Genomic DNA, 26782 nt, shown 5'->3' on the forward strand with positions numbered 1-26782 from the left:
CAGGGCCACCTAGACAGTCCAAGAGGAAGGATTTGAATTTGAATCATCCTCCTGGCCAAAAAAGCTGTTTGTGACTATGTTGCTGACTCATTGCAGAGATATCTGTCTTTGGACAATTATTTTTGGGAGAGGGCCTGTTGCTATGGAATTAAACGCAGCGTAACTTCACCCATTTTCATTGGCTACCTGTGGTTCCTTGACTTTCTTCATGATTAGGTCAATAAAACTGTCACCTCTCCCTCCTCTGTCTAGTATTTATATTTGGGATCAATGTGAGCCTTGAAATGAAGTCTGTCTACTACCCTCCAATGAGCTAAAAGTACAGTACTAAGAAATGCCCAGTTCACCTCCTGTTATAGAGGGAACCTGTTAGTAAAGTGAGTTGTCATTTTAATTTATTCCTCTTTTTTTTCAAACCCATTACATTTCCTGTGTGATGGATGGGCTGAATTTTCGCTATTGGTGCTTGCTCCTCAAAGGTGGATGTCCCATTCATGTACTCTATGTTACAGCTACACTGGAATGATGACCCTCTTTCCCTCAGGGGCAATGCCTTTGCTCATCCTATCCTTTATGTCTGGGGTGGACTCCCTTCTCCGCACCTCCTCCCAGTGTCTATCACTTGGAACCCCTCCTTTTCTTTAAAGTTCAACTCAGAAGTTACCTCCTTCATAAGGTCTTCCCTGACTTTGCTTCTCTCTAAGAGATTCTGAGGAGCTGGCTAGGTGGCACAGTGCCTTGAGTGGGAGATCTTAGGAAGTACTGAGTTCAAATAAGACTTCAGATCCTTATCAGTTTCATGACCCTGGGCAAGTTATTTAATCTGTCTCCCTTGGTTTCCTCAGGCAGCAACCCCACAGCCTGCCGCTTTGCCTCAATGCTCAGCTCCCCAGTCTCTTGCTCCAATTTTTCATGTTCTTGCTTGTTCCAAGAATACGCAGTAGCCATAGATGCTATGCCTACCAATCATTCCTTTTCCTCTTGGACTTCTCAACTGATAATGCTACTGACTGCTACTGTCCTCAGTCTTAAAAAAAAATCCCTGGCATAGCACAAATTCATCTTACCACCCATGCTACAACATTAAAGACCATGTTGCTCTCACCATAGTCTCAGTCGCTTATATGACTGGGAGAGGACCACTGCCTATCAAGGACTACACCTCTGAGAAACCCACAGTCAGGCTTTAAACACTGATCCCTGTCTGCAAAAGTCTGTTCTAAAAGTCAGTTATATTTGGCTTCCAGGAAACAATCTCAGAGACCAGGATCTATTAACAAGATTTTCATACTTGGGAAACTAAAGGACAGAATCAAATATTCAAAGTCAGAAAGGACTTAAGAGACTATCTAGTCAAATCCATTCATTTTACAGATGGAGAAACTGAGGTCAGACAGATGAAATGACTTGCTCCCTGGTCTAGTTAATTCTCTGAAAAAACACAGAAGAAATTCTAATAATCTGTCTAGAGGAAGCCTTGTTAATTGCCTGAAATTAAGAGTCTATGATGATTCCTTAATGACTCTATGCTCTCAGCATGCTGCGGGGATTGGTGTTGAAATGAAAGAATAGGGAGGTATATGTATCCTGATAAATGTGTGAATTTTCCTTCACTTACAGTTACTTGGCATTTCCCCACAATTCACCAACAAAGTGTAAAAAAGGGGCATGTTGGAATGCTGGTGCTCCCAGGTGAGTAGACAAGCTGCTGTTTTCAAGCCAGCATGATGCATCACCTTCATAGAGGAGAATGCTTCTCTCTCTGCATGTGTGGATTTATGCATCCACACACACTCTGCAAAAGTGATAAAGGGCAAGGCTCCTTTTGATGGGGCTATTAAAAAAGCCAATGTGTGAGGTCATGTGGGTTTGAGCCAAAATTCCCCAGTCCAACCAGGGTCTTCACCGTTTTTTCCCTTGTTCCTTCAATTTACTTTGACACTGATTGATCTGGCAACTGAGAATAAAAGAAATAACCATCCCAATTTTGGAGAGAAAATGAAAGAGGGAAAAGCTCACTAAGACACCGCAAGGGGAACTAACTCAGAGATTCAGAGCTGGAAGGGATCTTAGAGATCATCCAACTCTCTCATTCTCCAAATGAGGACCCAAAAGACAAATGAGAGTAGTTAAGTGACTTTCCCAAGAGATACATGAATGATAAGTACTGTTCCTGAAACTTGTGTTTATTTTACTTATATTTGTATCTATTATATAGGCAGCAGAGCATGGAGACTAGAAATCCATCCTGCAAGTTAGGAAGCCCTGGGTTCAAGTCTTGCCTGTGACACTCACTGTGTGACCCTGTTAAAGCACTTAACTTCTCGGTGCTCTAGAAAAACTGTCTCTAAGACTCTAAGTTTCTTTCTTCTTCTTTTTGGAGGCATTTGGGGTGAGGTGACTTGCCCAGGGTCACACAGCTAGTTAAGTATCTGAGGCTGGATTTGAACTCAGGTCCTCTTGACTCTAGGGCTGGTGCTCTATTCCTAGAGCACCTAGCTGTCCCAAGACTATTTCAGAAAAGGCACTGACTTACACTGAGACTCACATAGGAATTCTCTATGTCAAAAAAATTAAAAATTCATTCTTCTCTGGGCTGCACTTTGGACTTCCTCTACCATGCCCCAGCTCTTCATCCTGAAATTCCTTTCTAGCCCTGGAATTCATACACTGGAAGTACCCCTCATCCCTGTGGCCTTTCATTCTGATGATGGTTCATCCAACAACCCCCATTTAAAGACAGCACCCAAGCCAGTCTTGCCTCATTTCTCTTCAGGCTCCACTATGGACTTCCTCTGCCATGTCTTTGTACCTTTCTCATCACTTGCCCCTTCCCTTTCAACTCCCTTTTATATGCAGTCTTCCCAGGAGAATTGAATCTCCCTCAGAGCAGCCACTGTCTCTATTTTAGCTTGTATTTGAATAACTAGAAATTAGCACAGTATCTAGTAAACAATAAGTGCTTAAAAAATACTCACTGACTATCCTCACCTTCTCAATATACTTATAAAAGCCCAAGTTATCTCCCCCATTAAAGTGTAAGTTCTCTGAGGTCAGGGAGAGTTTTGATTTTTGTCTTTGTATAGTGCTTGGTAGAGTCCCTGGCACATAGCAAGCACCTATTAAACGCTTGCTAATTGATCGATTAAATAGTAGAGCTGAAATTGAAGCCAAGGCCTCCTGATCCCAAATTTAGTACTATTTCTTGTCATACTACCTCCTGGCAAGAAGGACTTTTGTTACTGATCTTAGTTTTATTTTTCTTGGAAGAAAAAGAGTTTCTATTATAACAATAAAAGGAGTACCTCATATATCTGCCATTGTCAGGGTAGGAGGGGTTCCACATAAATGAGTTTTGCAGGTAATTGGAGCATAACTTCTTAGTGAGTCAGTGAATAAGCATTTATTAATTGCTTATTATATGCCTGGTATTGTGATATGTGCTGAGGATATAAAGAAAGGTAATAATAATTGTAATGAGGAAGAGGAAAACTAACATTTATATAGTGTTTACAATGTGCCAGGTATTGTGCTAAGCACTTGACAATTATTATCTCATAAGATCCTCAGAACAATCCTGGGAGGCAGGTGCTATTATTATCCTCATTTTACAGATAGGGAAACCGAGGCAAACAGCGAGGTGGTTGATTGGTTTGTTTTGTTTTTAGTGACTTGTGCAAGGTGACACAGCTAGTGTCTGAGGCTAGATTTGAATTCAGATCCTCTTGACTTCAGACTCAGCACTCTATATACTGTGCCCTACTTTCAAGAAGCTTGCATTCCAATGGGGCAAACAGCAAGTAAATAACTAAGTATGTATAAAATACAGAGACAGTGGAAGGCAATTTCAGAAAAGAGGGTATTGGCAGCTGGGAGGACCCAGAAAAGCTTCTTGTGGAAGGTATGATTTGAGCTGTCTTTTCTTTTAAAATAATATTTTTATTTTTTCCCCAATTACATGTAAAGACAATTTTTAACATTCATTTAAAAAAAATTTTGAATTCCAAATTCTCTCCCCCCATTCCTTGAGATGTCAAGGTAAGTACTTTGACATAAGTTATACAGGTGCAATAATGTGAAAGATATTTCCATATTAGTCACGTTGTAAAAGAAGACACAAATTGAAAGAAAAAATAAAGAAGGTAAAAAATAGTCTACTTTGATGTGCATTCAGATTCCATCAGTTCTTTCTCTGGATGTGGATAGCATTTTTCATCATGAGTCCTTTGAGATTGTCTTGGATCATTGTTATTGCTGAGAATTCACAGCTGATCATCATACAATATTGTTACTGTGTACAATGTTCTCCTGGTTCGGTTCACTTCACTTTGCATCCGTTTGTGTAAATCTGTCCACACTTTTCTGAGAGCATCCTGCTTATCATTTCTTATAGCACAATAGAATTCTATCACAATCAGTTCAGACATTCTCTAATTGATGAGCATTCCCCTTAATTTCCAATTCTTGGCCACTATACAAAGAGCTGCTATAAATATTTGTGTACAATTAATCCTTTTCCTTTTTTTCTCCATCTCTTTGTGATAGAGACCTAGTAGTGGCATTGCTGGGTCAAAGGGTATGCACAGTTTTATAGTCCTTTAGGTATAGTTCCAAATTGTTCTACAGAATGATTAGATCAGTTTACAACTCCACCAACAGAGCATTAGTGTCCCAATACCCACATCTTCTCCAACATTTATCATTTTCCTTTTTTTTCTGATTAACCAATCTGATAGGTGTGCAATGGTACCTCAGAATTGTTTTAATTTGCATTTCTCTGATCAATAGTGATTTGGAACTTTTTTTTCATATAAATATACAAAGCTTTGACTTCTCTATGTGAAAACTGCCTGTTCATACCCTTTGACCATTTATCAATTGGGGAAGAACATATATTCTTATAAATTTGATTCAGTTCTGTATACATTTAGGAAATGAAGCCTTTATTAGAGACACTTGCTATGAAAGTTGTTTCCCAGCTTTCTACTTTCCTTCCAAGCATGGTTGCATTGGTTTTATTTATGTAAAACCTTTTAAATTTAATGTAATTAATTTTTCACTTTTACATCTTGTAATGCTCTCTGTCTCTTGGTTAGTCATAAATTCTTCCCTCTTCCTTATATCTGACAGGTAAACTATTCCTCACTCTCCTAATTTGCTTTAAGTCTTAAATTACTACCCATTTTGACCTTGTCTTGGTATACAGTGTGAGATGTTGTTCTATACCTAGTTTCTGTCATACTGTTTTCCAGTCTTCTCAGCAGTTTTTGTCATATAGTGAGATCTTGTCCCCCAAAACTAGGGTCTTTGAGTTTATCAAACACTGAATACTATGGTCATTTACTGCTGTGTCTTGTGTACCTAATCTAATTCCACTGATCTACCACTACATTTGTTAGCCAGCACCAGATTGCTTTGATGATAATTATTTTGATGAAAATCTGGTACTGGCTAAGAAATAGAGTGGAGATTCAGTGGAATAGACTAGCTACACAATACACAGTAGTAAATGACCATAGTAGTCTAATGTTTGAGCTGAGTCTTGAAGGAAACCAGGAAAGCTAAGAGGTAGAAGGAAGGAAACAGCATTCCAAGCATGGAAGACAGCCAGTGCAAAGACATGGAGACCAGAGACCAGAGATAGACAAACTCATGGAGCAGCAAGTAGGCCAATGTAGTTGAATTATAGAAAATATCAAGATTTATAAAATGTAAGTAGATTAGAAAGGTAGGATGGATGGACCTGGGAGGAGCTGGAGGCAGCTCAAACCGACTAGTGAGAGTCAATTGTTAAATTTTCAAAGTAAGCATTTATACATCAGAAATCAACGAATGCTACATATTAAGGCTTGATTGTCCAGACTTGAGAAAGTGATGAAAAAATGTTAATAAGGCAAGTTATACTTAAAAGTATGTTGTACATCAGAGAGCCAGTTGTTAAACATTTACTAGCATATCACCAAGTTAAGAAGATAGATCAAGTTAAGAAGAGGTTTAAATGCCCGAGAATTTTGTATTTGATCTTGGAGGTAATAGAGAGCCACTAGAACTCATTCAGCAGGGAGAGTGACATAGTCAGATCTCCACTTTAGGAAAATCATTTTGTCAGTTGAAAAGAGGATGACCTGGAAGTCAAGAGAGCTTGAGGCAAGGAGACAAGTTAGAAGGCTATTGAAATAGTCTAGGTGAATGGTGATAGGGGAATGAGTTACTGTGGTAACTGTGTGAATGGAGAGAAGGGGACATATATGTGAGATGCTGTGAAGGTAGAAATGACAAACTTTGACAAGAGATTGGACATGTAGGGTTAAAAAATTTGAGGACTTGGGACTGAGGGTCAAGGTAACTGGGATGTCACCTTGAAGACAGTGGTGACCTCTACAATAATAGGGAAGTTCAGATGAGTAGAGGGTCTTGGAGAAAAGATAATTAATTCTATTTTGGACATTCTGAGTTGGAGCTGTCTACAGAACATCCTGTCTGAAATGCCCCTTAAGTTGGTTCATTAATGGAGCTCAACAGGGAGACAAGGGTTAGATTTATATACATCTGGGAGTCATCTGGTTTTTGTTTCTGTTGTTCAGTAGTTTCAGCTGTGTCTTATTTTTTTGTAACCCTATTTGGGGTTTTCTTGGCAAAGATGCTGGAGTGGTTTGCCATTTCCTTCTCCAGGTCATTTTACAGATGAGAAAACTGAGGCAAACAGGATGAAGTGACTTGCCTAGGGTCACACAGCTAGTAATTTTCTGAGGCTGGATTTGAATTCAGTTCTTCCTGGCTCCATGCCCAGGACTCTATCCACTATATCACCTAGCTGATGAGATCACTGAGAGAATGTAGAGGGGAAAGAGAAGGAGGCCCAGGGGAAGACCACAGTTAATGGCCACGATATTTGAAGAATCATCACAAGGGACTCATAAGAACCAGTCAGACAAAGAAAAGGAGAATCAAGAGAGAGCAGTGGAAAAAAAATTTAGAAGTCCTAGAGAGGAGAGAATATCCAGAAGGAGAAGGTGATCAACAACCTCAGATACTGTAGAAAAGTCAAGAAGGATGAGAACTGAGAAAAGGCCAATAAATTTTGCAAATAAGAGATCACTGGTAACTTTGGAGAGAGAATTTTCCGCTGAACGATGACATTAGGTCAGACTGCTGAGAGTTTACAAGAGAATGAAAGAAGTGGAAGAACCAAGTGTAGATGATTCTCTCAAGGAATTTAGCTAAGAGAAGGAGAGATATAGGACAATAGCAAGAGGGTATGAAATGATCATATTAGAGTTTTTTAGTTTAGTTTTGTTTTGTTGTTGGGTTGTTATTTATTTTTGGATTAAGGAAATACAAGTATGTTTGTAGGCAGCAGGGAAATAGTAGGTAAGGAAAACTAAAGATAAGAGAAATAATATGTAAAAGAGTAGGGAGAAATCTATTGGAGAAGTTAGAGAAGTTGACATCAAGGGTGCATTCGGCAAGGAGCAGGGCCACATCTTTATGTGCAAAAGTTAAAAACTCTTTAAATTTTGCCTACTTTTATTAGAAATCTTTCTAAAGTTTATTAGATGACTACTCTCTCACTCTCTTAAACAAAAGAAATAGAAGCTAATTGATATCTTTCCTGATGAATCAGGTTAGCATTGAGTCTTAAGTCCATTCCAGTTCTAGCATTCTATGGTGCTATGTGACTATGCTGTGTTATACATCAGTTTGGTTCACTCTAGGAAACTATCAGACTAATGGGTATTTTCTGAGACTCTTGCCTGCTTTTCATAGTTTTTCCTATCTCCTCCCTCTCTCCACTCTCCACATAGGCAGTCACGCCTACTACCATTCACCCACTGATTCTGACCCATACTCAGAAGAATCCTAGCTAGAACTGGGAAAAGATAAGGAGCTCCATAGATTATATTGTGTCTGTTATTGGTCCTTAGTGACTAAATCCCTGCCTTTGCCTTAGTTGTTTAATTATTAGATTTTTCCCTTGAGCTCCAATTCCCTGTTCTTGACTTTTCTTCCCAGCCTCTCTGGCTAGCTATCCTGCCTTGTAACCAGAAGTAGTTAACACTGGTCCTGAAGAAATCAGATGGAAATGTAAAAATCCAAGAAGGAAAGGGCTGAGGACAGTTGTGAACATGAACACTTTCTATTTTGAAACTTGTTGGGTTCAGTTTACATGCTATTGTCTGAGTGGCTCCAAGCCTCCACCACGGAATAAAATGCATGGGCTTTATGATAGCAATACTACTCAGAAACCTTTGCCATTTATCTCTAGGTGTGTGGCTGTGTTCCAAATGATGGAGGTTCCTGGAGCTCTGGCTTTCTGATAAGTGGGGTGTTACTGTACAAAAAATTTCCCTACTGGAAAAGAAGCCTAGACAGGATATTACAGATGGTCCATTTCATATTTTCAATAAATTATAAGCCTTCTTCACATTCCATGAAATATGGAAGCTAAAGCTTGCCTTCTCTTTGATCCAGGAAAAATAAATTTTTGGTTCCTTCATATTTATTATAAAAAAGTACTACCCTTGAGAAACCAAAGCTATTTGGTTATGTTGCTCTGCAAGGAATATAAGGCACTTAATTTAGGTTTGTTTTACTAAAGACAGGGAATTATCAAGGGTTTATTCATCCAGCCAGTGCTAGAGATAGCCCAAGTAGGTTCCTTCCATGTCTGACTTCTACCAGTTCCAGCCATAGGTTATAACCATTCTAGCAAGAGGTGGCTTCCAACCAGGGCAGGATGGGAGAACCACATGTTATTCTCAGAAAGATACTCCATGGCTTGGCTGAATAGAGCTGGCAATATCTGGCCAATATCTAGCCTACCCAGTCAAATTCCTACTTGGAAATGGAAATCAATTCACCTATCTTTAGTGGTGGTGGGGTTCAGGGGTATGAGAATTAAAGATGATGCCTTCTTGGATACTTGATAATATCCCTTGCCTTAAGACCCAAACTTGTCAGACATTTGTCATGGTCATGACTGTTGTCATGTTGTCATAACTGTCTTAACTGGAAAAGGAATTCAATATGTCAAGGTCTTAGGACCTTGGACATAGAATGTTTTCAATAAATGCCTGTAGACTAGCGTAGAATGTATTCACATACTGTATGGGGGTTCTTTGGTAGATAGAGGAAAACAGAACACTGGCTGTTATTCCCCATGGCTGAAAAAGTCCCCAAGGAGTCTTGCTAATGAAAGTGCAGTGTAAAAATGGAAACGAAGTTGCCTTTTAAAACAATTAATTAGAGTTATGTTTATTGTTCTATTTGGATCGACACTATTAATATTAATGCTTTTAAAAATTATTTCATCAGGCATTTATTGTTTGTTTGCTCATTGCAATGCTGCCTTGTCTTTTTCTCTTTAGCACTCCCTAAAGTTGGCTTCTTGCAAACGCTGTGCCCTCCGCACAGGTACACTTGCTTTTCTGCCAGTTCTCTGACAAGGGCATAGACGGTTGGCACAGAGGAGCTCCTGCTTTTCATTGAGATCACTGTAGCGAATATGAAGGAGATCAGTATCCCAGGATGAGTGGAAAGGCAGAACTACCTACTCAGAATCTGGCTTGCAGGCAGGAAGAATGAGCCTTTTTAATTCTCTAGCTGGAGGCTGAGGTGGGTTCTGGGAAAAGCCAGACAATGATGGACCCTAGGGGGAGAGCGCTAAGCTCTTCCCTAATAAGATAGCAACAGAGAGATGACACAGATAAAATGAAGGGAAATCTTCAATAGAGAAATTGAAAGAAAACCATTCACCAGGGTAGAGAGGCAGATTGAAAAGCTATGAGACAGACAACTTGTCGGGAACCTCTCAGCTCCTGGCAGCTGGAGCTGTCCAACGTTCCAGTCACAACAGCAGAAAAGCTACATTTTAAAAGTTAACCTAGAACTCTAAGCCTCTGGACACAAGCAATTGTCAAGGAGAAAACCAATAGAACTGTACCTTTGAGTAGGGGGGAGGAGGAATTCTATGTGAAAAATTTTAATTTGGGTACTTTTTTTTGTATAGATAAAGAAATGAGTCTTGTCATTATGACCTTTGCGGTGATGAGTCAATCGACAAGCATTTATTCAGTGCTGCTGTGTATAAAGCACTGTGTCAGTGTCAGGGGACACTGAGACCCAACTGAGAGCTCTTGAAGGAGATATGTACCCATATTAAACATACAAAATGGGTACAAAATCAATGTGAGATAATTTGGGGAGGGAGGCACTTTTGGGAGGGGGAGGGAAGTCAGAAAAGACCTCTAGAGGAGGGCGACATTTTGAGCTAAGCTTCTAAGAAGTGAGAAAGAGCACCCTCCCTTCTCCCAAGGTATGAGGCGGGAAAGCAAAGGATGGATGGGACATAAGATATGATAAACGGCAAGAAGTCCAGTTTGATTAGGCAGAAAGAGGCTACAAAAGAGGAGTAACTTCTATTTCAGCCTTGAAAAACTCTGACCCTCAGTATAAGTTTACACTTGGGGCACTTACCCTTAGGGGTATCGGAAGTGGCACTTACTGAGGGATATGCTGGAGTCAGTTTGTTGCTCAGATTGGGGGCATTTACACCTCAGAAATCAGCAAATGCTACAAATCAGAGCTTGATTTATTTTTTTGTTCATTGTCTAGACTTATGAAAGGGATGGAAAAAAGTGAATAATGCAGATTAAATTAGAAGTGGGTGGTGCATGCAGACACTCTGCTCCCACTTCACCCCCACCCCCAGACAGTTGTTAAACATTTACCAGTACACCCTTGTGCCCACCTAATAAGAATGGTTAGCCATGGTGGTTACGTCAGTAGATAGGCATTGATTATCCGTAATTAATTACAGGCAATACTCAGTTACCTATGCAAATGAGAGCAATGGAATAGAACATTAAAAAAATAATTTCCTTTTAGTTTGGGGATATATCCCACCTTTGACACATACTGACTGTGGGAATCTCTGGGCAAATGACTTACTTAACCCCTCAGTGTTCTAGACAATTTTCTAAGAGTAAATTGCAGCAAAGAGGTTGACCTCCTGAGTAGTGGGAGTCAAAACCCCAGGTTTATCTAATCCCTATCTCTATCACTGGACTGTATGTAGGTTATATCTGCTTCATTTAGTTTTTTGGATATCAGTGTTCATCTAATGACACATATCAGAACTGAAGTTGTAGATTACCCAAAGAACAATGGAGTGGCACTAGAGTGGTCCCAAGAAACCCTAAATACATCATAAAGAATTGTATGGGATCACAGTTTTATAGATTTAAAGTATGAAAGGACACTGGAGACAATCTAGCCCAAGTGTTCTAAACCTCCTTTGTGTAGTGGACATCATTGGCAGGCTGGTGAATGAAGCCCATGGACCCCTTTCTAAAGTAATGTTTTTAAAAGCATGAAATAAAATATAAAGGATTACAAAGGAAACCAATTTTATTGAAATAGTTACCAAAATACTTTTTAAAAAACAAGTTCTTGAACTCCATGAAATTCATCCATGTACTAATTGAGGTTCCCTGAATCCCAAGTCAAGAATCCCTGAACTAGAAGATCTCTTAGGCGCCTTCCATTTCTAACCTGCAGTGGTTTAAGGCTCATTCCACTCCTGGTACTCTATTTTCTCGGGTACCTTTCAACTCTGGTACTGTGACATCACCTGACATCCCAACTATTTCAGTGAAATGCAAAGTTTGTGGACACTGATCCTTGCATGTCTTTACTGAGGAGGAAAACCTTATTTGAAACCATTCATTCATATCAGTCTAACAAGATCACCTTATTTCTTATAATCCAGCCTATTCCCATCACTTTGATTGAAATAAACTGTTGATATTGTTAGCCCTACCACCACCAGGGGGGCATATCACAGCTTGCGCTATGCACAGTAGTATTCACACCACCAATAATGGTATCCGGATAGCTCAGCCCAGCCTTGTAGCCATCTTTCCTGATTATCAAATCAGTCTTCCCCTGGCCTCTTGCTTCTCTCTTTCAGAACGCCTTTGTCCATCTCCTTTAATTAAACACGGAAAGCAATTGAATTATTCAATCATGCCTGCCTAATCTGATTGTTATTGTTAATACAAATGATTTGCCAACTGAATTTCAGATCTGATTTAATGGGAAATCACATGGATGAGTAACAGCAATGGACTTGACTTATAATACCTCCTGCTATACCCTCCCTTCCTCCCGTCCCTCTCACCAAGAAACACATTAGTTTGCCTCTCTAAAGTGTACCTAGTATCATGTATATGAGGTAATCAGATGGTGTCCAAAAACAAGGAACAAAAACACCAGCTGCTGCCTTACCCTGTGGCCTTGGGGGAGTCAGTGAACTTTTCAGAGCCTCCATTTATCTGGCTGTTTATTATTGCAAGGTATAACTCAAATGCCACATCTTCCATGAAGTCTGCCCTGATCCCCTCCCTTATCTCCCCCTCCCTCTCCTTCCTTTGAAGTGATCTCTCTTTCCTTTGAATTTCTATAACATTGTGTGCATCCTTCTCTTATGGCGTTTATATTCTATCTGGGATTTCATGATACATACCTCCCAACTGCAGGGTCCTGTGCAGTCAGAGACCATGTCTTCCTCATCTTTGTATTCCACACAGTATTTAGCACAGTACCTACATGTCATAGGCATTCAGTAATATTTCTTACATATGCAAATGACATACAAATAACTATTAATTATTATTTCATTAACTCTAGTGTGTACAAATATGTCAGCTGGTAATGGTTGTTGTCTCAGTCTCAGTCTGTATTCTTTTTCAGAGGTTCTAGTGGCCCTCAAGTAGAGAAAATATTCCTAAGGCAGAACTATAGATGTGATATCTAGTCCAAATTAAGCAGCCTCCTTTTGTTTATCTCCTGGCATTGCATATGTCAATATATTATATGAATATAACATATTCATATCCTTGTATGTAACAGGCTACATCTTGATTCATGATTGCTTCTCTTGGAACACTCTTCTCTTTATTCTCCATCTATCCAAATCTTACTCATCTGTTAAGACTCCAACTGTTCCATAAAACTGTTCTAGATCGTGTTCTCCCTTTTATGGTTTTTTTTTCTCCTAAACAATGCTAGGATAATAGATTTGAAAGTGGTAGAGACCGCAAAAGACATCTACTCCAAAACCCTCCTTTTATAGACAAGGAAACTAAGACCCAAAGCATCTAAGCAACTTGCTGAAGTACACAACACTACTGAGTCTCTAAAGTGAGATTTGAATACAGGTCTTTCTGACTCCAAGTCTAGCATCCCATCCACTATATCAGCACTTCAATTACTAGTTAGTATGTCTAAATTTTTCCAAATCAGTTAAGTGACAATTCAAACTTAGAAAAACCAAATAATTTTGGAAATAACTATTCACATTCCAAAAGATGTATCTACCTTTTACAAAAGAATTTTCCCCAGAGTTACTTTATAGTATATGTCCACAGTAAATTCAAAATATAGTTTGATAATAAATCAAAATTATATTTTGATTCAACTTTTTAGGATTGTATCTATTATATAAATCAAAGGATATAGTGGAGGGTAGGGAGATAACTATACTTAAGCATGTCTATGCAAGATACACCCCTAGCACATAGATGGGTGATTGAACATGTAAATGGATGAATGAATGAAAAAATCATTTATTAAATTTTACCAAGAGTGAAACACTATGCTAAGCACTTGAAATGTAAATATAAAAGTGAGAAAGTCCCTGCTCTCAAGGGATTGACATTCTAGCATGGAAGTGGTAGTTATGGATGAGAGTGGTGGTCTGGGGATTCAGGAATGGTGAGCATATATATACATACACATATATACACACACGTTGTGTGTATCAGTCAATTTGGTTGCATGGGGGATGGTACATACAAGAACAAGGCTAAGACGACAAGAAGGCTGGGTTAGTTGACTAGATAGGATGTGAAGGTTGGTCTGGTCTGGGGTTGGCTACATACAGTGGATTGGGTGAGTTGGCACTCATTGGGTGAGTTGGTTCAGCTCAGTCCCAAGACAAAAATTTCAAAGCTAGAAGTCAAGCTAATTTCCCTAGGAATTGGGGCATAGTTTCTAGAGATGCTGGTTTAGATGATGAGAAATGGAGCTGCAGCAGGGCAGATGGCAAGATGGCCAAGGGAAGGCCCATCACCCCTTCATGCCATTTATCATTGAAGGGACTCTGATAGCAGATAAGATTTACCTCCCTGAGAAGAAGCCCAATAGACTTTATTCAATAGCAAAGTGACAGAGATAAGGAGAAAAGTGAAGTAAGGAAGTTGAACTCTACAATAGCCCACCTAGTAAGTCCTGTACACACTGGAAGAGATACTCCAAGTATCTACAGTACTGTAAGTCAGTGAGGAATGAACTAAATGCACAACCAGTTTCACTGGGAATGAAGATAGTTATGAACAGATATTGCTCCCTACTTTCCTATGACCCAGGCAAAGGATGACTTAGAAACATGAATGTCCATTCAAAAAAAAAAAAAAGATTTCTGGCTTCTTTGTATGTATAGAGTGGGAGAGGTATGTCTTGGTTCTGGGAATCAAATAGAATGTACGGTCTATGTCTATGGTATATGGAAGTAATGCTTCCCCTTTTATTACCTTTTATCGAATCCAATTAAATGCTTTATAAATTAATGACCTTGGGAGAGGTGAATCAATAAGGCACATAGAGAGGGATGTAATGAATGGGAGTGGCTAAGTAGATGGGGGAAACAAGCCAATTAATTGGATGAATAGGGGCATAATAGCACACCCCTAGATGCAAATGAGACAATAGACCAGAGAATCACTAACATAGAGCTGGAACTAAGGGGTAATTGGCAACTATGTTCTGAGATCCTGGTAGAGAGAAACAGGTAGAGAGAGCTTGATTCCCACAGTGATACCCCTCTCTCTGGTATTGGATGGGTTACTTTATACCTGTATTTGGTAAGTAATCCCTGATAGTTCACTACATTTGACATAGATGAAATAATGAATGAATGGAGGATTTTTGTAGATGACTCCTAAACTATCCTCATTTTGTAATTTCTTCCTTCCTCCCTTCCCTTCTTTTCCCTTCCCTTCCCTTCCATTCATTCATTAATTTCCAGAATCATTAAATTTCAGAGTTGAAAAGGATCTCAGAAATCATCTAATCCAATCCACGCCTACATTGTTATATCTGCTGTGACATCCCTAACAAGTTGTTATCTGGACTCTCCTTGGAGTTTTCCCATGACAGAGAATTCACTTCCTGAGGAAGCCAAGTCTACTTTGGGACAGCAATGATCATTAAGAATTTCTTTTTTGCTTAGATTGGGCCAAAATCTGCCTCTCTGAAATTTCCACTCTTTACTCCCAGTCCTAATCTCTACTCGTCATAACTCCTTTCAAATATTTGGAGACAGTCATCATGTCCTTCCTGTCTCCTTTTCTCCATTCTAAATATCAATCAGTCGATCAACCAACAAGCATTCATTAAGCCCTAGCTACATGCCAAGAGGCACTGGAGAGTAGAGAATAGGAAGTGAGAATCAGGAGTCTGAAAGACCCAGATTCAAGTCCTGATTCTGACCCATTCTTACTGTTTACTTAGCCTCTCAGTGCTCCATGCAACTCTCAAAGACCATAAATTGCAAAAAAAAAAAAAAAAATGGTAGAGGGGTTGTCTTCATCTAGACATTCCCTACTCCAATGACATTACTTCAGTTCTTATGCTTCTCAAGGATATGCCCACTACCATGCCAGGCCCTGTGGATACAAAACCAAAACTTCAAGAAGTTTATAGACTAGTAGGGGACATAAGCCATGACACTGACAGTCATAAGACAGTGCAATGAGAGCCACAAGAGAAGTCTGTGATCATACGTACAAAGTACTATGAGAAGTCAGAGGAAAAAGAGAACCATTGAGAGTGGAACAGAAATCAGAGAAAGCTTCATGGAGAAAACAGGATATGGCTGGGCTGTGAATGATGGGTAATATTTCAAGCAGATATAAATGTAGGGGCGGGGTATTCTAAATAAGAGTATGACTTTGAAAGTGTAGGACAGGTATAGATTTAGAAGTATATCAATAAAAATTATTTTTAAAGAAAGTGCAGTAACATGTCTAGGGAATATCAAGTTATACAGGTTGGCTGGAGCATAGACAACATACTAAGGAAAGTAATGCTTTGTGAGATTGGGAAGGGTCTTGAATACCAAGCTAAAACGTTTGGACTTTATTCAATAGCCAGAGGAGAGCCATTGAAGATTTTTGAGTACTGAAGTGACAATTGGAGTTGTGTGTTAGAAACGTTATTGATCAGACAGCATGTGTAGAATGGATTGTAGTAAAGAGAGATAAGAATCCCAAATCTGATAGCTAGAAGATATCACAAAGTCCAATTCCTCTCCTTCCACAAATGTGAAAGTTGAGACCCAAAGAAATTAAGTGACTTGCCCAACACGACACAGATGGTAAATAACTGAGTTGGGATTCAAACCTAGGTCCTTTGACTCCAAATTCAGCATTCTTTCTATGTTGCCATGATGCTTAGGAATAGGAATAAAATAGATCTGTATACACATACATACATATTATACTATATATATGTTATTTGTATATATATATATATATACACACACATACATACTATATATATTCTAAGTAGGAGGATATTATGTGTGTAGATATGTATATGTGTGTATATATTCTAATTATATATGCTATATATCTAATATATGTTTTCTAAATAAGAGGATATTGTATGTATATATATGTTCTAAATACATATGTATTGAGTATATATTCTCAATAAAAGAATATTGTGTGTATATGCATATGTGTGCTTATATGTATGCATGTACACAATACAGCAATGCTCCAAGGGAGACATAATTAGGTCCTGGGCTGAATCAGCAGTGTGTAATGGACAAAGCACCGGATTTGGAGGAGGGAGCCCTTAGTCTGAATCCTGGCTCTTCTATGACTTTGGGTAAGTCATTTCACTTTTCTAGACCTCAGTTTCTGTCTAAAAAATGAGGGAGAAGTGAACTGGGTACTCTTTACAATCCCTTCCCAGAAAAACAGATGTGAAGAGTATTTCAGAGGTAGAAATGCCAAGAATTTCTTATAAACCATCTATTGTTTTCATACAGGTTTAAATAAGTGACTACCCCAAAGAGGTGGCTTCCCTGAATTTTTCACTTCTTAAAATGATTGTGATAGAGTCATTCGGACACTGAGTTACCTCATCTTTCTCCCCACCTTCCCCCAACCTGTCCTAGCAATCCATTCAATAAGGGAAAGAAACAAATATTTATATAACACCTACTATGTTCCAGACATTGTCCTAAGTGCTTTATAAATATCTCACTTGATTGATAAATAGGTTCATGTTCAGCTCCTATGGTCTTCTGCCTATTATATACTCTTCAACACATCACGTACCCCCCCGCAAATTGCCTTGGAATTCTTCCATGTCTGTACAGAGCATGTGTCTCATTTATCAGTTGGGGTTGGAGTTACCACAATGTGTTATCTCAATGTGATAACAGAAGCACAGAAAGAGGAGGGATCTGGGAGGTCAGCTAGTCTGGCCCATATCTGGATAGATCCTTTCTGTGATGTCCATTAGTGTGTCATGTGGTCTCCACTTGAAAAATCTCCTGCAAATGGGAACCTATTTTCTCTCAAGGCAATCCACTACATATTTGAGCATTTTCACAGTTGTCCAAATGTATACACACATACATGTGAAGATGATAGATAGATAAATAGACAGATAGATGACAAACAGATACATACATACATACATACATAAACTATGTTGGTCTAGACCTGTGATTTTATCAGTATGGGGAGGTCCCTGGGTGGAAACTCTCCATCAATGCCTATCTGCAATTTGTCATTCATTTATAAACTTAGAGAGAGGATTACTTGGGGCATTGAGAGGTTAAGTGACTTGCCCTGACTTGCTCACATAATTACTATGTGTCCAAGGCAAGACTTGAACCTAGGACCTTCTGACTTTAAGATAAGCCCTTTATCCCCTACACTAGGGAACCTCTTCAATTATTAGAGTAACTCACATTTATCCTACCCTTTAGAGTTTAAAAAGTGCAAATGGCATTCTTCCCATTTTATAGATGAGGAAACTCAAAATTCCTTGCCCACAGTCACCGAGCCATTGAAGGTCAGAGTTGGGACTCCAACTCAGGTCTGTTGTTTCCAGAGCCAGTCTTTTTTCCCCTTGCTCAGGCTTCCTCTCTATTCGAATCGTATGGCCGCTCATTATTCTGCCTCCCAGGCTGCAGTCCCAGCAGCCACCCTGTTCAGCTGGTGGGTACCCGGTGCCACCTTGGCTTTCACATGAAATATGCTAATCTTGGGGCCACGATTTAATAGAGGGTCCAGCTGGTGAGAGCATTTATTTCAGAGAAGTGTGAATGCTGTTGCCATGGCATGCAGCCTTATACCCAGGGAGCAGAAACTAGGGGAACAAGAAATCAGTATTTTTTTTTTTTTGATGATGAGTGTTTTCCCCCCTCCCTCCAAATTTCATTTCCCTCTCTGTGTTTCACAACCAATTCGCATTTCAGTTCTGTGTCAAAAGCTGGCACTCAGATAGCCGTTTGAATCAAGGGACTCTGTGCTGAATCTCCTCTCACTCTCCATATGTTTACAATCTCCCCCTTCTATCTACAGAGAAGGGGGCTAGGAAAGAGTTATTTTGCCATCGTGTGTGAAAATAGCTTCTGAATCAAGAAAGAAACAGGAGACGCTCAACACTGAACACACTATAAATCAGTTCCTAGCTTAGAGAAAGCTCGTCGTCAGACAAGCTGCTTGGCGGCCACCCTGAGTTCCAATTAAATTCGTGCAAACTCGGTAGAATGTTTTAAGAGAAAGACAAAACTGTGGGCCCCCCAAGAAGTTCTCATTTGGTGTGTGTGTGTGTGTGTGTGTGTGTGTTTCCATGCATACAGATACACAGAACATAGAAGATGTTCTGCATATAGCCTTTCGTTTCAGTGACTCCCTATTCCCCCCAAAATAAGATGCAAACCCCTCAGACTAGCATCTAAGACCCTCCACTGCCACAATCTGGCTCCAATCTTACTTTCCTGGCTTATTTCAGGCTACTCCACACAGCCTACATTCTAGAAAAAGTGGGAGACAGCTCATCTCCCGCCTTCATGTGCTCACCAAGTACTCTACCTGGAGTGTAGAACACATTCCCTCCTCACTTCTGTGAATGGAAAGGCTTATATTGTACTCGCTGAAGGCCCATTTCCTCTGCCACCTCCTCCAAGAAGTCTTTCCTAATTTCCTTCAGCTGGAAGTGACCAATCAATCAACAAATATTTATTAAAGAAGGACTAGAATTTAAGAATTCTTTGAAGGACCAAACTGCATCAATTGACAGCGGTGCATTTGCACACACTAGAGACAATAGGATGAAAATTTTTATTTCTTAGTAATTTTACAACATCTGCTTATAATTATTTGCATTCAAAGTGTATGTCCTCAGATAGAAGATATTATAGTAAAATTATTTTAAAAATATTTTAAAATTCCTGCATCCACGGACACAAATTGATGTGCCTCATCCTTCTTATATTTAAGCTCTTGCTATGTGCCAAGCTCTGTGCTAAGTGCTGGAGGTACAAAGGAAAAGTCAAAATAGTCTCTTCCCTTAAAGGAGACAACATCCATATTAATAGGTACACATAAGATCCAGGGCATATGGAAGAAATCTTTCTTTTCCCAAATGTTCATAGTTTATAACACCTTGATTTCTCCTTTGCTCCTGTTGCACTTTTTGCTTCGTATCATTGTTACTGATGTACATGTAACATCGCTCTCATTACATAGTATAGTCCTGGGGACTCTGCGGCCTTGAGGCCACACATGGCCCTCTCGGTCCTCAAGTGAGGTCCTTTGACTGAATCCAAACGTCACAGAACAAATGCCCTTGGCAAAAGGTTTTGTTCTGTAAAACTTGGCCTCAGTCAAAAGGCCTCACCCAAGGACCTAGAAGGCCACACGTGACCTTGAGACTGCAGATTCCCCACCCTGTCTGTGAAACAGGAATTTGGTTTTTTTATTGTCTTTGTATCCTTTGTAGCTTAGCATTGTGCTTTGCATACAGTAAGTGCTTAATAGATGTCTTTTCTTTCATTCATCTCCACAGGGGCAGTGTAACATAGTAGATGGTCTGCTATACTTGAAATCAGGATACCTGAGTTTGAATTCAACCTTAGTCATTTGCACAGTCAAGGCACTTAATCTACCAAAACCTCAATTTCTTCATCTATAAACTGAAGACTACATGTCCAACCTACTTCCTAGGATGTTATGAGGAAAATGTTTTACAAACACTGCAGAGTGTTATAGAAATATGAATGATTATTTGTATCACCAGAACCCATCCTTAGACATAGTTGGTGTCTAAGAAATATTTGCTGTCCTTGTTATGATGGAAATTCTTTTGCTACTTTAAATGAACCTTCATTCCCAATGCCACTGTCCTATTATAGACTCTTATCACCTTACCTAAACTACTGTATTCTTTTAGCTGGTCTCTCTGTTTCCCTACTCTCCCACTCCAATTTATCCTGCACACTGTTGCCAGATTAATCTTCCTAAAATACCACTCTCATTACATCACTCTCCAAACCAAAAACTTCACTGTGTACAGGAAAAAGTCAGGACTTCTCATGCTGGCATTTGAGGCCCTCTGCAATCTGGACCCAATCTGTATTTCCAACTCTTCCTCCTATTATTCCCCAATAAAAAACAACAACTGAGCAGATCTCTAGCTCCCAATGGGCGTGATGTCTTCTTGTCTCTGAGTAACTGTCCCTACCAGTGGTCCCAGTGGTAACTTTGTAGCCTGCCTCCCCCTCCTAACTCTCTACATTCTACCTATTCTTCAAATGCAAGCCCCACCAGTTCCTTCAAACCTTCCTTAGGGACACCAGCTCACACTGATCACTCCCTCTTCTGGAGTCCTGAAACATTCACTGTCTCTGTCAGGCCTTGGAGACTTGCTTCCTACCTTTTATCACTATCTTTTCATGTGCCTTAGTCTCCTGACTGCCACTTTCTGGCTGTGTGATCTTGGGCAATCACTTTCATCCTCTGGTCCTTCATTTTCCTCATCTGTAAAGTGAAGGGATTTGTCTCTAAGGCCTTTCCCTTCTCTGAAACCTATGATTTTACAGGAGACTGTGAGTTCCCTGAGGAAGGGGACTGTGTCTTGTATGCCTCTATCTCATCCACTGTGCCTAACACAATGGATTGCCGAGTAAATATTTGCTGTATAATTGTCCTCATTTCCCCCTCTTCTCCTTTTACATCTTTCTCTTCCTTTTCCTTTTTTTTCTGATCTTCCTCCTCTTCCTCCCTCTTCCCTTCTTTATCTCCCTTTTTTCCTTCTATTTCTCCTCTGTATATATGTTTTTGACCAGTTCTACCCCAGTTTAGCTTTGATGCCTTCACTAGGTAAAAATCCCTATCAGCCAATCAATCAATCAATCAAAGACTTTAGAAAAAGTATGAAAATTCCTTGAAAGCCATAGGGAAACATGAATTATACCAAACCAGAGGTCTGTGTGAAGTGCCTGAAGATTTCATTACATCTTCTGGGTCCTGTTCTGAGTTCACCTTGAGTACACTGGAATGAAGAGCTCTAGAAAGTGGAGTGTGGCATTCTAACTAAAACCCCTAAGAAAGAACTCTTTGGAACAGGGCAGGGGGAGGGGGAGAGGAAGGAAAGCCCTTAGCTTCAGACTTGGATTTCCATTCTTCCCCCACCAACCCAGCCCCTATCCTCCTTTGGCCGGAGGAGGACTTTTCGAGCTTCAAAGGGTCTAGAGGATTTGCAACTTCTAATTTTGAGAAGAAAAGAGTTCATTCCAAGTATGGTGGATAGCCCGTGAAAACAGCATGGAGTGTCATTGTACAAGGAATATCAAAGTAGGCCATAATAGCTGGGTCATATGATGTGAAATGGGATAAAAGAGATATAAGATGCTAGAAAATTTAGAAGAGCTATGAAATATGAAAACAGAAAACTTCATATTTTAGTCTAAAGGTAACAGAGAGCCACTGAAACTCATTTGGGAGGTTACATGAAGGGAGCCTATACTTTAGAAAACTCACCTTGGTAATTGAGTAAAGGATGGCATGGAGTGGGGAGAGACTTGAGACATGGAGACCAGATAAAAGACCACATCAGTAGTCCATGTAAGAGGTGACAACAGTAGTGGTTGAATGAGTGAAGAGAAGGAGGATTATAGGAGAGATGTTGTGAAGATACAAAGGTCAAAATTTAGAAACATATTGGATATGTGGCCAGAGTTAGAAGGAGAAATTGAGAATAACACCAAGGTTACTGGCCAGAGTGATTGGGATGATGATGGTGATATTCTCAATAGTAACAGGGAAGTTTAAAAGAAGGAAGGGTTTGAAGGGAATGGAGGTGGGAAGAGGGATTAAGAGTTTTGTTTTGGTCATGATAAATTTGAGATGACTATAGGAAATGGGGCAGCTAGGTGGCTCAGTGAATAGAATGCCAGGTCTGGAGTCAGGAAGATCCATCTTAGGAAATTCAAATCCAACTTCAGACACTTACTAATTATGTGAGCCTGGGCTAGTCATTCAACCCTCTTTGCCTCAGTTTTCTCATCTGTAAAATGAGCTGGAGAAGGAAATGACAAACCACTCCAATATCTTTGCCAAGAAAACTGAAAATAAAGCATACATTTTATGATATCCAAGAAGTAATTGCTGATTTGGAAATTAAGAGAACATTGGTAACTTTGGAGAGGACATTTTTAGTTGAATGATGATGTAGGAAGCCCTACTGAAAAGTTTACAAAAGAGTGAGATGAAAGAAAATGAAAGAAACAAGTGTAGATAGCTTTCTCAAGGAGTTTAGTTGAGAAGAGAGAGATACAGGATGATGGCTAGAGGGTATGGTAGGATAAAGTGAGGGTTTTTTAAGGATGGAGGAGACCTTGAACATGTTTGTAGGCAGCAGAAATGTAGCCAAAAGCTAGAGAAAAACTGAAGGTTACTGAGAGAGTGGGGATGATAGTGGAAGTAATCTGCTGGGAAGTGGACAGGATCAAAGGTGATCAAGGAATGGATTCATTCCCTTCCATTCCCTCCTCTTCAAATTTTCTTTATATACTAACTCCCCAATGCCTCCAAACATATTCAGCTCTCTCCTATTCTTAAGATACCTTCACTTGGCCCTGTCATTTCCCCAGATTAGCTCTCTTCCTGTATCTCTTCTCCCTTTCACAGGCACAACTGCTAGAAGGAGGTCCTCTGTATTCTTGATTCCATTTGCTCATTTCTTGCTTCCCATCTTCTTGAAATGCTGGCTTCTGACTACACCATTCTATTGTTACTGCTCTCCCAGGTTGCCAGTGATATCTAAACTGCTAAATCGAAAGGCTATTTCTCAGTCCTTGTTTCACCTGATCTCACTGCAGCTTTTGATAGCATTGACCACCCCCTTCTCCTGAATACTCTCTCCTTCCTTTGGTTTTCATGACACTCTCTCTGCTCTCCTCCCACCCGTCATTTTACTCTGTCTCAGGCTCCTCCAATGGATCATCTATCACTCTTCCATTAAGCTTCAGTGTCCCCTTAAGCAACATCCTGTGACCTCTTCTCTCTCTACATACCCTCTGTCTCAATCTCATTATCTCCCCTGAGTTCAAAAGCAGCTCTATGAATATGACCCCAAAGTCTATACACCCAGTCCTATTTTTCTCTTGAACTTCATTACCACATCACTAACTGTCTCCTGACTACCTCTACCTCGATTTTATATAAACATCTCAAATTGGATACATCTAAAATAGACTACATTATCTTCTCCTAGCCCTAGGCCATCCCAGATTCCTTCCAGGGGGCACCTTAAAAGCCTTAGTTGGAGCTGGCACCAAGCAGGAATATCCTTCCCCCCTCTCTCCCCTAGGTCCTCCAAACCTTACCTCCAACATTTTTGCCAATTCTCCTTCCCCCTTTTCCTTCCTGGCTGGACAGTCACCCTTCCTTCATGTCTACCCCTACCAGAGAGAACCCAGAATCCCCACTTCTCCATGACCCTTAGGCCTACTCCCCCCCTTCCCAACGGTGATGCACCAGTCTCAAGGGCAGAAGCTCTCATGTACCCAAAGAATTCCTGAGCCTTTACCACCCATCCTTTTCCTGTGCTTTTAGGAGCCATGAGCCTTTCCATCCTCCTTGTAGCTGAATATTCCTATAGATATTATCCCCCCCACAAGTGAGCACCTTGAGAGGAAGGATTACTTTCTTTTTCTATCTGGATCCCCATTGTTCAGCATAGTATTTGTCTCATAATAAATGCTCATTAATTATTTTTCAATCATTCACATATTCTCCCACATCCCCTAGCCCTAGCCTTCTCCTAAAGATCCCTATTTTTACTCGATGTCCCACCATTCTTCTGGTTTCCCAGGTTTGCATTCTTGGGGGTGATCCTGGATTCTTTCCTCTCTTTCATTCCCCATATGCAACCAGTTGACAAAGGTTGTCAATACTACCAGCACAACATATCTCACACCTACCCCCTTTTCTCTATGCCTCTAACCACCACCCTAACCAAAGCCCTGATCACTTGTCACAGGGACTGTTGGAACAGCTTCTTAACTAGCTTCCAGTTTCTCCCTTCTCCCATTTATCCTTGACAAAGCTACCAAAATAATCTCCCCAAAGCGTGAGCCTGACTATGTTGCTCTCCTACTGAAGGATATTCTTCATTTTCCTATTGGCTCTAGAATAAAATGTCAACTCCTTACACTGGTTTTTAAAGCCCTTCTCAGGCAGATTCTAACTTACTTTTGCAGATTTATTGCACATTACTTCCTATCCACACACTCTACAGATCAGCCAAACTAACCATCTAATTCTTCTATGGACTCAACATTTCATCCCATCTTTTCACTAGCTGTATGTACCTCCACACTCAGGGTGTGCTAGAGCTAGCTTGTCCCATTCTCTTGAGCTGATTATTAAATTTTCAGTGTGAGCATTTATACCTCTGAAATTGACAAATACTACAATTCAAGGTTTGGTTTATTGTTTTGTTGATTGTCTAGACTGAAGAAAGTAATGGAGAAAATGCTAATAATTAATATTAAACTCAAAAGTGTGTGGCTCATACATTCCCTCTCCCCCACCCCCAGCCAGTTGTTAAGCATTTGCCAGAACAACCCTGATGACAAGCACTCCTTCATCATCTCAACCTCTGGGAATCCCAAAGCTTCATTCAAGTGCCAGGTACTATAGCTAATTGCTAGAGATATAAAGAAAAGCCTCATAGTCCCTGGCCTCAAGTAGCTCTAGCCAGAGGAGATGATATGTACATATGTAGGTACATAGAGAGAATCAGAGCTACAAGGAGGGACCTCAGAGGCCAACAGCAAAGGAATTGTGACTAGAGAACCCAGGACGCCTGGGGCCAAGAGTATTGCCCTTCCCACCACTCTACACTGTCTCTCTTCAGTCTCAAATATATCATCATTGATGAGGGTTCGTCATAAGATGCAGACAAAAATATTGGTTGAATGAGATGGAAGATCAGGAAGAGGTTCCTGGGAGACATAACAAAGGTATTTCTGATCGACTGCCAGTGGAGACCTTGAGATATTGCTCTGGGGGATCACAAGCTAAAATTTATGCTCATGTTCCTAATATGTCAAACACTGGGGGTTAAAAAAAAAACAACAAACACAGTGCCTGTCCTCAAGAAGCTTACATTTTTACTACCTTCACAGGTACAGATAGCAAACCTTTCACGTCTTCCCATGCTGACCTTGGAGTCAAGAAGACCCAAGTTCAGATCCTTCCTCAGATGTATGGCCTTGGCTGTATGGCCCTAGAGGAGTCTAGAGAAGCCTCAGTTTCCTTATCTGTAAAATGTGGATGATAATAGCACCTACCTCTCAGGGTCAAATGAGACAAGATTTGTAAATCACTCTACCAACCTTTAAATGCTAGTTGTACATCCTCCCATAAAAACTCTTTAGACAATCCACCCAATGTACTGGAGGCCTTCCCTGAGTTCTCTGAATATTTCCAAGAGTACAGCATTCATACTGTAACAACATTGCTGGAAGTTTTTCCACCAGTGCCATAACACTTGGTGTGTGAATGCCAGGCATCTAATAAAAAAGTCTGTTCACTACACAGTGTCTTTCTTATTCTTGGGAAGTTATCATTCTGTTTATCCTTCTAGGAAAATTTTGTTTGGAGTAAGCATAGAAGCTTAGAGAGGGAGGGACCTATAAATAATGTCTAGCCAATTTCCCTGGGTTATGGGATGAACTGTCTCGAATCACTCAGCAAAGATCACCCTGCTTAAAAAGCACTTTTGAGAAAGGGAACCTATTAGACAAATGAGTAGTGACCAAACACCTGCAGATCTATGCCCAGAGCCCTACACTTGTTGATCTGGGAAGGCTAAGAAGTGTTAAGTCTTGCCCTCCAGGAACTTAATTATAGTCTAATTGGGGAAAGAAGGCACATACACATAAAGAGAGCACCAATAACACCAGCTAGTGTGTATGTGTGTGTGTGTCGAGGGGGGAGTCAAAAATCAGTGTGTCAGATTTCGCAGGAAGATCTCCTAGTATGACTGTGAGAAACTTCATCCAAGAAATGATATTTGATCTGGAGCCTTGAAGAAAGGATAAAACTAGGCCAGGGAGGAGAGGGAAGGACATTCCAGGCAAGAAAATATCTGCCTGACAAATGATCTACCTGTTTGCTCTGCT

This window comes from Notamacropus eugenii, chromosome 1 (genome assembly GCF_028372415.1).
Source record: "Notamacropus eugenii isolate mMacEug1 chromosome 1, mMacEug1.pri_v2, whole genome shotgun sequence".
In the NCBI taxonomy this organism is placed as follows: Eukaryota; Metazoa; Chordata; class Mammalia; order Diprotodontia; family Macropodidae; genus Notamacropus; species Notamacropus eugenii.